The sequence below is a fragment of the Lolium rigidum genome, chromosome 5, assembly GCF_022539505.1.
Source record: "Lolium rigidum isolate FL_2022 chromosome 5, APGP_CSIRO_Lrig_0.1, whole genome shotgun sequence".
Classification (NCBI taxonomy): domain Eukaryota; kingdom Viridiplantae; phylum Streptophyta; class Magnoliopsida; order Poales; family Poaceae; genus Lolium; species Lolium rigidum.
The window spans coordinates 12,084,127-12,100,026 of record NC_061512.1 but is presented as its reverse complement, the minus strand read 5'-3'; the positions used below and the strand labels follow the sequence as shown (position 1 = coordinate 12,100,026).

Below are 15,900 nucleotides of genomic sequence, written 5' to 3'. Positions count from 1 at the left end.
TCTGGGTGTAACATTGGGTGTGGTGGTGGTGGTGCGTTTTCTGCTCTAGCTGCTGCATCTGCCTCCTCTTTTTCTCTTTCTTCCCGCTCTCTGCGAGCCTCTTCGGTTTCTACTAACGCCATTTCCCCCTAGTCCTGTAACAAAGAGCGATTACTCATAATTACACCATGCGAATGTTTTCCGAGCTCAACTCATTGCCCGAGTACTAGTCACACAATGAAATCAAGAAGCAAATCCAAAACAAACATTTATTATGTATATACACCGTATAATACATAACACACTCACAAACTTATATTACATGTGGTACATATAAACCACTTATTTGGCTCCAAGCCCAAGCCATCGGGAATTTAAAATACGTTCTATTACAATACCACCTAGATTACTTTATTCTTCCTTGGAGCTCTACTCCTCATCGTCTTCATTCGCCTCCGCGTACATCCCTGGGGTCCAACCAGTACAGCGACTAGTCTTCCGAACACCGTCCGGAACAAAGGTCCTTCCAGTAGGTATGTAATCTGAATCGGACGAAGTGCCGAGACAGAGATCTGTCATTCCAAAGTAACTAGATAAAGACTCATACATATCCCCAGTGGAATACAGTGCCTCTTCTCCAGTCATCCATGGAGGATTCCTATTCACTTGACCCCTCATCTTCTTCTTCTTCTTTTTCTTTGTTCCAGAACTCTCACCTACTTCGTACTGCGATGGTTTAGATATGCCCATCTCCAAATCTAAAGAAATGGAATCAGTACCTTTCTCTTCCTGCTCGTAGTGTTGGTTAACATTTGAGTTAACCGCATCACTCTCATCTCCGGTATCACATGGAATTGGCTCCTCCTCATCACCGAAAGGTTCCCCGAAACGCCAACCCGTCGAGTTTTCAATCGGTGACTCCGAGCAATTTATGTTCCATGAATGGTCTCCCCCATATCCAGTATCATACGATGCCGACACATGTGGATAGTGCGGAACAAAGTTAGGTGTAAGTGGGTCTCTTGTAGGTAGATTTCTCTTGAACCACTGGTCACTCAAATCTACATCACCGTCTCGGGTTAAAGAAGGGTGTAGTATGTTGTGGTTGTGCCCTCAAGTCATGCATCCGAGTTTGGACTTTATCAGGGTCCGTGAACTCAGCTAGCATGTGGTCAATCTCACCTCTCATCTTCATGTGTAAAAGATACATCGTGGTCAATAAAGACTTACAACTATCCATGTGCTGTGCTGCAGCTTCAGGACTTCGGTGGGCTAACACCAAATGATTAAGAGTGGAATCCTCATCTTCCTCGGCATGAGGTATATGAGAAAACTCTGAACATAGGAGTTCTACTGACTTGTGCTGCCTTATCTCAAGGATTGCCTTGAATAGGCCCATATGGTAGGCTGTGGTGATAGTTTTGGCTTCTCCGTATGGCATAAGTCACGGCACGCGCCGCCGCCCGCGGTTTTGGCCCTGCCTTGTATTTATAGACTTGGTTTCGTTTGGAGGGGAAAAAAAGTTCCAAACTTTCACACAATTAAGCGCATAAACACGATCCATCGGTTCTCCTCGTTCTGCTAGCGGCTCCTTTTGACGGACAGGATATGCTCTCCCACGGATCGCTGAGGTGGCGTATCAAAACCACTTAATTACGGGAGGAGAATCCTAGAGGTAGTCAATCAGCTAATTATCACAGCCATGCGTGTCCTTGAATTGTTTCCTTTTTCTCCCGCCTTACCAAAGCTGGTGGCTGTGACTTGATTTGTTTCCTACGTTGCTGTCTATGACTGCATAAATGCTCCCTAAAATCAGGGTTCTACACGCCCCTTTCTTCTCATTTCTTATTCCTTACTCCTCTTGCCACATTGCTGGCCGATTTTGCATATTTGATATGCTCCCTACCTCCTTCTGCCAAAACATGAATGGCCCACTCGCCACAGCTGCAGGCAACACGAAAAAAACAGATTTGCATGTGTTGCTCAATTATTTGGAGAGCGTCCATTAGTCATGCATGCGTAGCAAATCGTAACTGATAGATACAATACCATTCCGTTCATACTCATGTGCACACAACCCACGCGTAGCTCAAACTGTGACACAGAAACCGAATTTTCACATTAACAAGTTCCTTTCAGATTCAGGTTGCAACAAATACCAAACCGGACACTGACAACCTTCATCGGAGCTAATGTCACATAAAAACCAAACCCACATATAGCTAGCTCCATGATAATTTGGACATGTACATCACCTAGGTACCATCAGGTGTTTAGCTAGCTACCATAGCCTATCACCTCAAGTGCTACCATGACGTCTCAGGTTATCAAGCACATCGACTCAGGTAAAAAACCATGTCCAAATGATCCAGGTTTCCTCCCTCCCTACCAGCTCCACTTCTCACCGTGTTGTTGCTTTTGCATCAGCGTGTCCCACGTAAACCTGTTGGCTTCTCTTTGTCCCACCCCAACGCTGCATCCGACTAACACTGGCTAGTCAAAAAAGTCTTGGCGCCTTGACAGTCCTTCGGTTGCATGCACGACAACATGTGACTATGTAAACAACATCACCATAATCTTCCTTTGAAACGGCTCTTCGTCTTACTATCTTATTGGTTGCTGGTAACAAATAACCTGATAGGCGAGGGACTATGAGGTGGGCTAATTGAAGGAGCAGCGCTGCTCTTGGCGGAGAGATCGTAGCACTTTGGCAGCCACCTAAGCACCTCCCATCTGCACTTGTGGATGTCGCCAATGATGTCCACCACCGCGCCTCCTCCCAGTATCTCCGCTTCACACCCTTCAGCTAATATTTCTCCAATATGGTTTGAACATAACAACACTGAGCATACATTCAGCTACCAACATACGTTGGATAGAACAACAAATTTCCTCAGAAACAACAAATGCTGCTTAATTTTAAAAAGTGTTATTTGCAGAAGGTAACTAGTGAACATCACTGTTTAATGAGAGAAAACAGATCTCTTGATTTCTTGATCTCATCGTGAACAGGAAATCAGTACCCCAAAACACGGAAATGGAGGGTGACTACTGAAGATTAAATAAATCAAAGAGCTCACTTGAGGTTCTTAATTTTTTTAACAAATAAAAACAATAGTCTGCAATTTTTGACCGGGTTGGCTAGCTGCCTGTCAGCAGTAGTAATCAAGGAAATAAATTAGCATGTGCCTCCTTTCGTTCATGTACTAGCAGCGTGACAAATTATCCTGCCTTGTACACGAATAGCAGTGTGTACTACAGTAGTGGCCAAGTTAAAATAAGAAAAGAGAGCACGTATGTAGTAGTAAACTGGTACCACCAATGAACCTTATTGATTTGCTAGTAATAGTGCATAGGAATTTGAGTTGATCGATCAAGCAGCTTCCAATTTTTTTTCATGGATCAAACAAGCGCATGGATGCTAGCTTTACTAGTATTACGACTATGCAAGAATGCATGGTTTCAAAAAACTATACAAGAATGTATTTCAGGCGATCTGCACCATCTTTAGCTTCTAGCTGTACAGGCCGCAACACAAAGCCAAATAATCCCTGCCGTAGGTCCATACACAAGCACCAATAGCAATACCAATCAAGCCATTTCTCCTCACCGATTGTAGCCGTTTCCTTGGGCTCCCTGCACATGGAAAGATTGTTTCTTTCCTTCGTATGTGCTAGTACAATAAATGTATAGCAGAACTGAAACTAATTTTTAGAAAGAGATTGCAGCTTCAGTAATCAAGCAAGATCTCTAAATCAAATTCCTGGCTTGCAATTGACATCGACAACCGGAATCTGGAACAGACCAATGATTGGACATAAACACATAACACTAAATGTTGTTTTCTTCAATCTGAGTCAGTTAGATTCTCATTTCTCAAACTGTGAAATACACACCTAGGTTCCTTGCGCACACATCAGCTACCAATGAGTAACACATATGTTCACTCCTTCTACTACTACCGCAGAGCAACCCATTCCGGGGAAAAGTTCAATAGATTGCAAACCTACAGATTAGAGCTACAGAACACTGAACAAACATTTTAACCTTAGCATTTAACTAGTAAAAACAACATCTGTTCCAGGTGCCTTCGGGCGAAACATCAAAGTGATCAACCATTCCAGGTGCCTTCGGGCGAAACATCAAAGTGATCAACCATTCCTCAGCCCACCAGGGCGCAACGGTTGTGAGCTTCCCACTGTGTGCATCTCGATACAAGCTCGCCAGCTGATCGTGCTAGTGCCACGCACCGGTAATTCAGGCTCATTATGTTGCTATCCTTGAATGATTCTTAGTTGAATTTCTTGCTCCACTGTTCAAGATGTCGCCAAGGACGCACATGCTTCAGAAGGATCCTATCACACATGTGATGATGATTTTTAAGCATGGCATTCAAAAACAGTAGGGCATATATACAGTTGAACAAAAATATATGTCCAAAGATTATGGCAATTATGCAAAAGAAAAATGCACTACTCATGCATGACTAACCTTATTACAACTGAATATGTTATTGTGAATGATGTGCGTTTGGATCAGAAAAATTCGACACTGCAAAGAGATGAGTACAAATCTAATTCCGGAGCAAACATGAAAAATAAACATGCCCAGTTGTAATGTACTGGCAGGCCATGCATTAGGTCCACTTGATACAAGCATCTTTCGCAACAGACCATTGAAATGTATAATTCAAATTAGTAAATTAATGACCAAAAAACAGGCAAAATATGAGAATGCATATATCAAAGTTTAGCTTTTGCAGAATCATATGCATCTCTTTACAAGGATGCAGATGAGAGAAGGGAAGAAGCAGAAGGGCACTTAGACCATTGAGAGGAAGAACATGCCATGTTTCCACAGTTGCGGTTCTGCGAACTCGCCACCTGCAAAGGCAGATATGAAGCAAGAAGTAGTTGAAGCCGAGGACCTTAGCCTTGCTATGAGGCGCAGCTATGTGCGAGATTACAAGGACCTTGACAGGCTACCTGAAACAAGCACATGGAAACATACATGAGTTTCACAAATTTAAGCTCAACCGAGTTATTCAGGTAATCGCGGACACACAAATCCAACTGGAGAAGAACAGTTCAAGGAGTGGATGTCTTACATTAACTTTACCTCGTTGAAGACAGTGAGGTGCTTGAGTGTTCTTGTCCAGATGAGACTCCTCTTGAGTGTTCACCGAGCAGCAGAGGCTGCCACCAGTGACAGTGAGACGAGCCAATACTGCATCAGCACCATCGCAGGGAAGAAGCACCACCTGCAGTCGCCATTGACAAGGACAAGAGGAAACATTTCAGAATGAAGAAACTCTATTTTATGTGCAGGAAAACAGAGAGGAAGGGGGAATCGATCAGGACCGGATTCAGTTCTTAATCCTTTACCTCTACAAGTTTCAAGCATCAGAACTGGACTTGATATCCAAATCAACTACTTCTGCAAATTCCTAAAACAACCATCTCGAGAAGCTGTCAAATTTTTTCAAACATTAGGCTTAACATTAAAGAGCTCCAAAGATGACTGTTTTAATAGAAGATATCTCAAGCTTCTATCCGTACAACTATCATTCTGAACCTGCAAATTTGGGATAACACTTCATTTTATGGCAATCAAGTAAATTATTCAGACAAACAATTTCTTATCGGTTTGCAAGTGTTGCCACTGCAATTAGTTTCTCTTGCATAATAATAATATATGCACCAGACATTAATGGATACTGAAGATTTGAAAATTTTAAATACCCCTTCTGAAAGGGAGTGATACATTAAATATTCCTCACAGATCATGCATAACTACCACCCATGCCAGAGGAACTCCAAATTGCAATGTAGATTCAGGTAAAGAGATAGAATAGCTTGTGCTATTATGCCCAAAACAAACACAAAGCTTGAGAATGGATGGGTGTCTTCTATCATGCATAGATGAGACTTACCAGAACAGAAAGGCAGAAACATTGCAGAATTGAAATTAATTATTGTTGCAGTCTTCACACATAACAGAAAACAGCAAGTTTCAACATCAAAATGTCAACAAGAAAAAATTCTAGCACGGAGAAAAGCAATACTCATTAGACCCTTGTAGTGTAGCTCGTTGAACCCTTATAGTGTAGATCGACAAGTCAATGACTTACATTAGTTGTGGCTCGTTGAAGCCGGTTTGGTGCTTGAGTGTCTCAGTCCAGATGTGGCCCCCAACAGCGTCAGGAACAACGAGACCGTCCTATACTGCATTAGCACCATCACAGGGAAGAAAAAGAACAGCTGCATTTGCAATTAACAAGGACAAGTTCAGGAGAAAGCAACCTCCATTTAATGGGCAAAAAAATAGAGAGGTGGGGATCGATCAGGTTCAGTTCTATATTCTTTACCTCCTAGTCGCTCCCGGTGGCATTGGCATAGGTAGGGGAGAGAAGTCATCAGCCTCCCAGCCATAGCCCAGCACATGTCAAGATACAAAGTATACCATGTGGGGGAGGCGAAGCCACTGCCATTGTAGTCATCCTCCGTATCCTGATGGAGCCATTCACTAGAACTCGCAGCCACGAGGCATTTGCCAGAGCACCTAGCATGTATCATCAAGAGAGACCCATCTAAATAAGCCAGGCCACACAAGAGGCGTCGGTGTGTTGCTGGAGCACAAGACCTGACCATTTCTTCTCCCTATTTGTTTTGAAGGAACCTGTCCATTTCTTGTTTACGTGAAAGTCAAAACACACAAGATCAGAAATTGGGTTGGCGTAAATATTAAGTTGAACTATGTAGCTAGTGTGCTTCTAAATAGTAAATCTTCATGTTTCCACCTAAAAACTCTTCTCTGCAAAAACTCTTCTCTACAAATGTGAGTGATGCCACTAGGCTGACAGCTGACAGCCGCATACAAGGATCCAAGCTAGACAACTAGGAACATATAATGTTCAGAAACTTCCATTGCAAAATAAGATATAACTATATAACACATGTTCGAAAATCAAAGATTCATCACGTTCTCCTAGAGAAGGGCAGAAGTATGAATGACTGATCCGTAGCAATGCAGTTAACTAATTTAATACATTGTGCACCAATTTAAACAAAAAGAAAATATTTTTTGGAAATAGATTTCATGATACGATAGGGTGCCCTCAGGATGTAAATGAGAATCAGTATGTACACATAAATTATAGTGAACATGCAAGAGCAACTTGGTTCACACATGAGTGTGGATTAAATGTATAACTCAAAGGATAACTACATGTGTCCACTCCCTGGTGGCAGGCAGCACCTTGTAGCAAGCACAACATCAAGCGGCATGTTGCGGACAAAATTAGCAAACTCCATATATGCAGCCAGCCAGCTCGTTGAAAACTCTCATAACCGAAAGAAAAGGGAAGAAACGGTAGACCATGAGAAACTGATAAAAAAATGAAGCCTCTCAGAAGTGACTACTAATAACCAATTAATGTACAACAATGAAATACAACCAATTGAGTAAGTTGTCAGCTTGCCTATCTCTGATAGAATCAAACTAAGAAATTGAGGCTATGATTCAAGCTGCCATAGCAGCCCATTTGTTGGGTCCATAGCTAATACAAAACAGAACCACGATTGAACCAAGGCCCCCTAGTGCAATCGAAGAACAAACCACAACATCACCCGCAGGAAGAACACACCGCTATCATAGATTTAAACGAAGACCAGCACTAGTGAGAGGAACACGGAAGAAGGGCAAGGGCTCACCTTGGTCCAATGGGTTCGAGGAGGAGAAAGCCGCCAAGCCTCCTTGCAGCTCGTGGCGGACGAACAGACCTTTGTGGCTCGCATTGGCGCTGAAGAGTCCTGGTGGCCAGCACCCACTCGCCGACATGCAGCATGGTACCACACAATCTCAGCCATGCGCGCGACGAAGGTGGAGAGCACCAAACATCACCATCCCCTCCTCTGAAGATAGTGCTTTGAGTAGTGGTCACCATGACGTCGACACCCATAAGTTCCATGATGTACGCAGTTGTGGGATTCCTTGAACTAAAATGGTCAACTGATCAGGCCTCTTCATGTGCTACGCCAAGTGCTCAATTCTTTTCTGGGACATTTCTTTGTACTCCTGCATGAAATGAAATGGAGATGCAGTCAGTAAATACTTCAGCTTATGATCACACTTAAATAGTAAAGATGATACATTTTCAACCAATTTATACAGGAATTTAAATGAAATCAAGATCCCTTGATTGGAAAACATGGGTTGAATTAACTAACTACATATCTCAAATGGTGGACAAGATAGCGACATTCTTGTGCCAACTATCAAACGTTAACAACTGAATAACTAGAATATTTTTGCATCAAAGTAGTTTTACTTAATCTAATAACTGAAGTTGATTAGCTGAAAAGATTTACTTACATACAACTTATAAAGGCAAATACATCACCTAAAAGGAAATGAAGCAAAGTGTTGAAAAATGCAGCCAAAGCCTGTCATGAATGGAGAATTATATCAGTTACAATATTAGCACAATCTCAGTACAGTCAGTGTCAGATGACAGTAATATCAAATTAATATCTCTGAAACTGTACATCAAGCTGGATCAATTTTAACACTTCCAGCTATAAGCATAATAGCATGATAGACCACCGGTGCATACATACAACGATCAGTGCATTGTAGAGCAAGGAGATGATGGCCTGTATCCATAAACGTACAAATACTCATGTAGCATTTTATTTTTCACGCACATATTTCAATGAATCTCAGGCTAATTTTAATTTCCTTCTGTATAATTAAGGTGCAGCTGCTAGATAGATTTATTCATCCAAAATTAAACACAGTACAGTTTGACTGAATGCACCTAACGCTGACAACCAAAGCAGCATATTCATCAGGCATCAGTCCATCCGATCTTGCCTAGCTACAGCCAGTACCTTGGGATGCAGATTTCGACGAGCTCGCAAAGACGCCGGTCGTCGAACATAATCAACCCAAGAGGGCGGTGAGCTGCGGCTGCCGGACATGGCAGCGGACGATGGCCCTCCATGGCTCGCATCGCCGCCGGCGCGTCCAGGTGGCTGGAACCGTCCTCGCTGGCGTGAAGACGGCCTCACCGAACCACCTTGGTGATGCGCGCAACGCGGCCATTCGAATTCGACAGCGCCGCGCGCGCCGGGGAAGAAGCCGGCCTCGACGCCATGGATCTTGGGAGGGGTCGGTCGATTTGATGCGGGGGCGAGAGTGGAGGAGAAACCGTCGAGGTGAGGAGCTGCGGCGGAATTGTTGCAGCGAGCGAGCGTGAGCGGGTTGGTGGACCTTGGCTTTGGCCCAGCAAGCTCACAATCTACTCTCCACCAAGACTTTGCTTTTTACGAAGGCAGCGCTGGAACAACCAGGTTCAGTTAAAACTTCAGTTAGTTGTATATCTCACCCAGGTTACAGCGAGAGATGACATGGAGATACAAACTGAAATCATGTACAGATGAAAGCTGGATCATAAACCACATGTGCAACATTTGTACCGGAGCACCATGCCACAAAGAGATCAAATTTTGATCTAGTACTTTACATGGAGATCATACAAAAATGTTAACTACTCTACCAAGTGAATTTATTCTGAAATATGATGCAATTTTCATGTTATTCCTATCTATGCATTGATGCATGCCTCACGAGGCTCCTTTTAGGACAGCGATGGAATCTCATCTCCTACTACTTGCGTGAACATCAAAATTCAATCTAATCAACTGAAAAAAATTAAGAGAGAGAAACCCGATTGGGAAATGAAAAAAAAATCAGAAAATAGATCTCTGTCAAAATCCAATCTAACCAACTACAGATGTGAGCACCCACCGTTGTCGCCGCCGTCCGTCCGGAGACAAGCATATCAGTAAAACTGTGGTATCACCTCGCGGCCATTATGCCCAGAGCACGCCGACATGCCTCGCCGGCAACGTGCATGGAAGATACTTCATGGGATTCATACAGTGCATTGTGGTGGAGACTGAGAGGTTTGTGGAGGAAGGATGAGATGTTATCGGGGGATGAAGAGCAGAGCAACAACGTGAGGAATTTATAGGAAACCATGGAGGGTAGCTGCAAGAAGGGAAGGAGCGGAAAATGCGGAGAAGCGATGGATGTGAGGATGATCGGCGTGACTTGTGCGAGTTGAGCCGGCAGCCATTGGATGGGAGAGGGAGGGATAGGGCACTTGCACGCACTCCCCACATGGTTTATGGGAGGAGGAATCAGAGAGTAATTGACTTGCATTGCTATAATTAATTCGCTTTAATTTTTGCTCTAATCACGGAAAGAATGGGACTCATTTTCCTACTGAGATGGATCGCATGCCAAATGCATGCATGTGTCCATCCTCCCTCTTGATTAACTAATTGGAGGTAATTACTCCTTGACTAAGTAATTGGAGGTAATTAATTTTTTTAGGCCATGCAGGCATGTACGTGTAGTAGCAGTAGTCTAATAGGTTGTTAGGGCATGTACAATGGTAGGCAAGTCCCGTCTTCTCTTAGAGCATCTCCAACAGGCGCGCTAAAACAACCGCGCGGCAAAAAAACTACCGATTTGACGCACGCGGGCGCTCGCGCGCAGCTCCAGCGGACGCGGGAAAAAAGCGCGTGCGCTAAAATCTTTGCCGCGCGTCCGAGTTTGCGCTATCCCGCGCGGCAGAATTGCCGCGCGCGCTATAAACGCGACACGCGCAAACGCGCCAACTGACTGAAGTTTCCACGTGTCTCTGCGCCGATCCGCCTCTCTCCCCACCTCTCCCTCTCTCCCGCCGACGCTCCGCCTCCGGCTACCACGGCGTTCGGGCGCGGCCGAGCGGCCGGTTCGACGCGGAGATCCACTCCGGCGACGAGCGGATCCGCCTCGGCACATTCGATACGGCGCACGAGGCGGCGCGGGCGTACGACGCTGTCGCCTGGCGTCTCGGCCGCTCCCGGCGGACGATGAATTCCACGACGTCTTCACGCGGGAGCAAGCTGAGATGGTCGCGCCGCCGCCGCCGGTCATCACGCGCGAGCAGCAGCGCCGACAACGGGAGTTGGAGCAGCGCCTCCTCATCGCCGAGCGCGACGAGGCGATGCGCCTCGAGTGGGCGCACCGCTTCCCCGAACACGTCGCCGCCACGGAGGCCTTCTACGCGCAGAAGGAGGAGGAGAAGGCGGCGGTCAAAGCAAAGAAGAAGGCGAGCCGCGAGAAGCGCCGCGCCAAGTCCGCCACGAGGAAGGCGGCGAGGGCCGAGAAGGCGGCGAGGAAGGAGGAGGAAAAGAAGAACGGCGCAGGGCCGTCCACCATCGTTCTGTCCTCCTCCTCCTCCTCCTCCTTCGAGTGGACGACGATGCCGGTGTCGGAGACGACTCCGAGCACCCACTCGTCGGACTTCGACTGGGAGTCGGACGAGTAGCTTTAGATTTGCATTTTCGTCCTCTATGTCGCGCTGTATCGTTGAACTTTTAATTATATTCGTATTTTCGATCAAATTTTCATTGTTCGTTTGATTAATTTTGAAAAAAAACGGTCGAAACGCGCTGCAAAATAGAGCCTCCGGCGGAGGTGCTTTTTTCCCGCACCAACGCGCGCTGCAAAATAGAGCCTCCGGCGGGGGAAAATTCGGTATCACGCGCGCCAGCGGTTTACAGCGCGCCGAAACGGAGGTTTACCGCGCCGCGTTTTAGCGCGCCTGTTGGAGATGCTCTTAGCAGTCCATGTCATCTAGAGAGGATGCTAAATATAATTGGTACAATGCATTATCTTTTATTGTCATCCCTTGCAATAAATGATAATTAATTATTTTAATTTAGTAGGAAATTATGTGACTAAAGGAAGACAAGTCATACAATGGGGAAAATAGCATTCTCTTATTTTATAAGAGACCATCCCTAGCTAAGTGAAGACAATCTTCTCTCTCTTCATTCTTTCTCCTCCAACTAAGCAAAAATCTGACGTGGCAAGCGTAAGGGAAGGCTGACATCACCCCCATTGTACGTGCCCTTATATCGACCAACCTATTAAACATACACATGCACCTTTTCTTTTGACACTTAACATAGAGATTCCATTAGTTTGTGATCATGATGAGATCACCAACCATCAGCGGCTCAACGCAACCACAAGAACTTTGTTATATAATTTCTTTAATTATCGCACGACGGACAACCCGTATGCCTTATGTAATTGCCGTGTTCTATGTATATATATTGCGACTTTTTAATGTGAAGTCTCTATGTATAATAACCTTCTCCGCCACCCCATTGTATATTCGACCCCTTCCGGCACAACAAGTGAGGGTCTCGCAGGTGCTAGCTAGGGGAGGAACTCCACTGGTAAGAGACCCAAGACGACGAGAATAACATTTATCTGAAATTTGTAAGTGTGATTTAAGTTTTTTTTTAATATAATCCAGGTTCTCACAAGCATCTCTATCAATAGATCGGCATATTATGAGTTTTCCATCTTAAAAGACTAGCTGACATCTCGTCTTCGGCGATATCGAGGCATCTAGAACCCTCAAATCTAGACCCCCAAAGTCGATCCCACTCTTAATCGCTGCTGCCAAGGCCCTTCATCTTTGTTGTGATTGGTGTTGCTCATGCGTGTGAGGGTTACCTGGAGTTGTTGCAGCATCAGTCATGCTTGCTCGATATAAATCGTTTACGCCAACTGTCGTTATCGGGCCAGCCTCGCGCGTCGTGATCCATGCCACCACGCGTCTTGGGCTCTAGATCTCATTTGCTTGTAGGGAGGAACTCGACGGGTAAGAGATGCATGATAGCAGTACACCATTTGACTAAAAAATAGTATCCATGCTTTCTGTTTCTTTTGACTAAAATCTAGGTTTCCAGGAGGCTTTCTATGAAGAACCCATGTGCTCATCTATTTTGCAGGCCTACCCTTAGATTTCCATCATAAGTTGTAATTTTATGTGTCTTTCTTTTTTTACTTGTGTTATAATGGGTCATCAGGCTCACATGCATAAGTTCCTCCGGTAGTGAGTGATAGCACATATACATGAAGTTTACTTCTTAGGCGTGTGAAACTCTTGAAGAATTCCAAATATATAGTAGCTACTTAACACATGCGCCCAGATCAGAGAATTCCAAATATATAATAGCTACTTAACACATGCGTACCACTTTGGTGACGCCGTATCCGTCGCATACGAGCTCCGAATCGGGTGTGTGACCAGCCATTGGAACCGTCTCGAGAAGTTGGCTTCTCCCCGAGCGCCCCGACCTTGCGAATTTTCGTAAATCCACAATTTAACACTTCGAGAGATTTTTTATATCGATATGCTCGAGCATATTTACGTCCCCATGAGTACGCTGCAGCCCCTCGCTCCACGCGCCCTCTCGTCCCATCGTTTCGAGCATTACCTCTCACTCCATGTGGCATTCTTGTTACGCGTGACTTTTTTCCGTGCATGGATTGGCGGCGCGAAACCAAGCGTTCCCCACGCCACCTCACCGTGCCGCCTCCTCGGAGATCGTGTTTGCTACATGGAGAAATCGGGTACAAACCATTCGATGTGCTAACCTTGACCCGCATGCCCTTTGCCGATCCACAAACGTTCCTACTCGTCATGTTCCCGCGCGCCTTTTTCGAGTTGACGGACCCGTCATCTCGCGGACGTCAACTTGTCCGGAGATTAACCGCGCTCTCTAGCACCCCGCTTTGGAAGGCTACGATGCCGCCATTAGGTTCTGGTGATTTTTCCGCCCAAATTTACGTACCAGCGGCTTCTACCGCCCTTCCCGTCCAAATTCTCGCACACTCGATGGGTCTTGGCGCCCTACTTCTTTGTCCCATGATTTTATGTGCCCGTGCCACTTTGGCGACGCCGTATCCGTCGCATACGAGCTCCGAATCGGGCGTGTGACCATCCGTTGGAACCGTCTCGAGAAGGTGGCTTCTCCCCGAGGGCCCTGGACTTGTGATTTTCCGTAAATCTACGATTTAACACTTCGAGAGATTTCTTTCGCATTGCGGAGAAGTTGGAACGCAGGATTCACCGAAAAACTCTCCCGGCTCAAAAAAGCCCTCCTGGTTGTAGTTTGTGTGCTAGCACAATCGATCCTTCCTGGTTGTAGTTTGTGTGCATATATTTACTAGCTAGAAAATTACGGTGAAGCTATATGATTGAAGTGGCCGTGTTGTAGATGTCGCCATGGCCATAGGAGTTAGCAGACCTTGTCAACCTGGTTGATTTTGAGTCATGATTTGCGAAGAGGTCTATGTGTGGGACTCAATGCCTTAGGAGTAGTTTTTTTTAGATCAAAGGCCAAAGGCCCAACATTAAATTAATAACACCAACAACGGCGACAAGGTACAAAGAGCTGAACCCATCTTACAACACACAGCCACACACCCTCACGAATTGCCAACAAGGCTACAACCGGAAACTCGAAATACGATTACGACCCTTACGAAGCCTACGAAGACTCGGAGAAGACACCAGACATCAACCGTGTCGGGCCGGAGCTCACCCTAGAGAGAGCCATCGAACACGCACGCCGTCAACAGAACTCCCCGCCGTGGGCAGCGCCACCAGTGTCCAACCACCACTGTGCATCGACCACCGCGGTTCGAACCCCAACAAGCAGCACCAAGGAAACTTGACAAGGAAGCTGGGCAGGACGCAAGCCTTGCCGAAGGTCGCCAAGCGAAGAGCCAACGCCATTCGAAGAAACACGGAAAGCTCCAAGACGATGTCTTCAACAAGAGCACGACACGAGAGCGCCATCACCGCCAGATCCACAGATCTTAGGTTTTCACCTGGAGCCCCTTCTTCGTTGAAAATGTCTTCAACAAGAGCACGACACGGATTTGGGGCGTAAATGGGCTCGAAAGGGGCCCGGGGCCCCTGCCCCGGCCCGAACTAGAGGTGGTCAGATCTGTCGCGCAAAACCAACTCACCAGGACCCCTCCACGCCGGAGCGGACGGGCGCCGCAGCTGCCGACCGAGCAGCTCACCGGACCGGGCCCCACGTGCGCCGCCATCACCTTCACCAGCCCGCCATGGCTCGAGCTCGCGCCGCCCGTGTTGGAGCCGCTCCAGGGAGCTGCTGCCACCATGAGCACGCCAAGGAGGCACCGTCACCACGCCGAGGTCGGAGCTCCATGCCGCCGCGCCCGCCGCCCAGCGCGGCGCCCTCACCGGCCGCCAGGGCCCGCGCCATGGCCACCGCGTGAGGGGGTAGAGGGCCCACCGGCGCCGGCTCCGCGCGGGCTTTGCCCGGCGACGCCCTATGGCGGCGGCGAGGGGAGGGGGAGGAGAGGAGGAGGGTCGAGGCAGGCGCCACCGGGAGCCCTCGCGTCGCTCGCGGGAGCGACCGAGAGCTAGGGTTTTTCCGTTAGGAGTAGTTTTGGTTCTCTACTTTCTTCCTTAATGTATATCGTGTTCACACTCAGTCTTTTTAATTTGTACAAGACGAGTACGTGGAGTCAAACCAGTTATATACACATGCGTATATGAACTTGATGCTAGTAGCTAGGAACAACTTATAGCTAGCAACACAACTTATACACATCTATACGCATGCGTATATGAACTTGCCAGTGCGTATAAATGGTGAGCTTCTCCCATATTTTACCCCTTCTAGGGGTCTAAGGCAGGGAGGCCTAATGTCCCTTTATTTATTTATTCTTTGTGCCAAAGTTTTTACCATCTTACTAAATTCTTTCACTGGTAACTATATTGATAGAGTAATAAGGGTCAGATATCATTCTCCCTGGATCAGTCACTTGTTGCATTCTCTCATGAAAGTCTAATTCAGAGGAGGCTGAGCTTTGGCGAGCTGCTAACTTGTTTAGAGGCACGCTTGTGCCGGTGGAAAAGTGGAGATGTCGCGAGTAGTTGCTTAGGTGTGTGTGCTAGCCTTTAGGGTTAGTGTGGGTGCGCTCGTGGCTTCTGTGCCAGAGGCGTGTTGTATCTTTTGGCCTCTT

General features: G+C 46.4%; 1 long non-coding RNA gene across 1 annotated transcript; it reads right to left on the bottom strand.

The window, feature by feature from the left end:
- Window positions 1-6,367: 6,367 nt before the first annotated feature.
- Window positions 6,368-8,956, bottom strand: LOC124651850. The gene is made up of 3 exons (XR_006987516.1): window positions 8,871-8,956; window positions 7,692-8,055; window positions 6,368-6,667 (listed from the first exon to the last, which is right to left on the bottom strand). It is a non-coding gene; the product is annotated as an uncharacterized LOC124651850 (long non-coding RNA).
- Window positions 8,957-15,900: the final 6,944 nt, after the last annotated feature.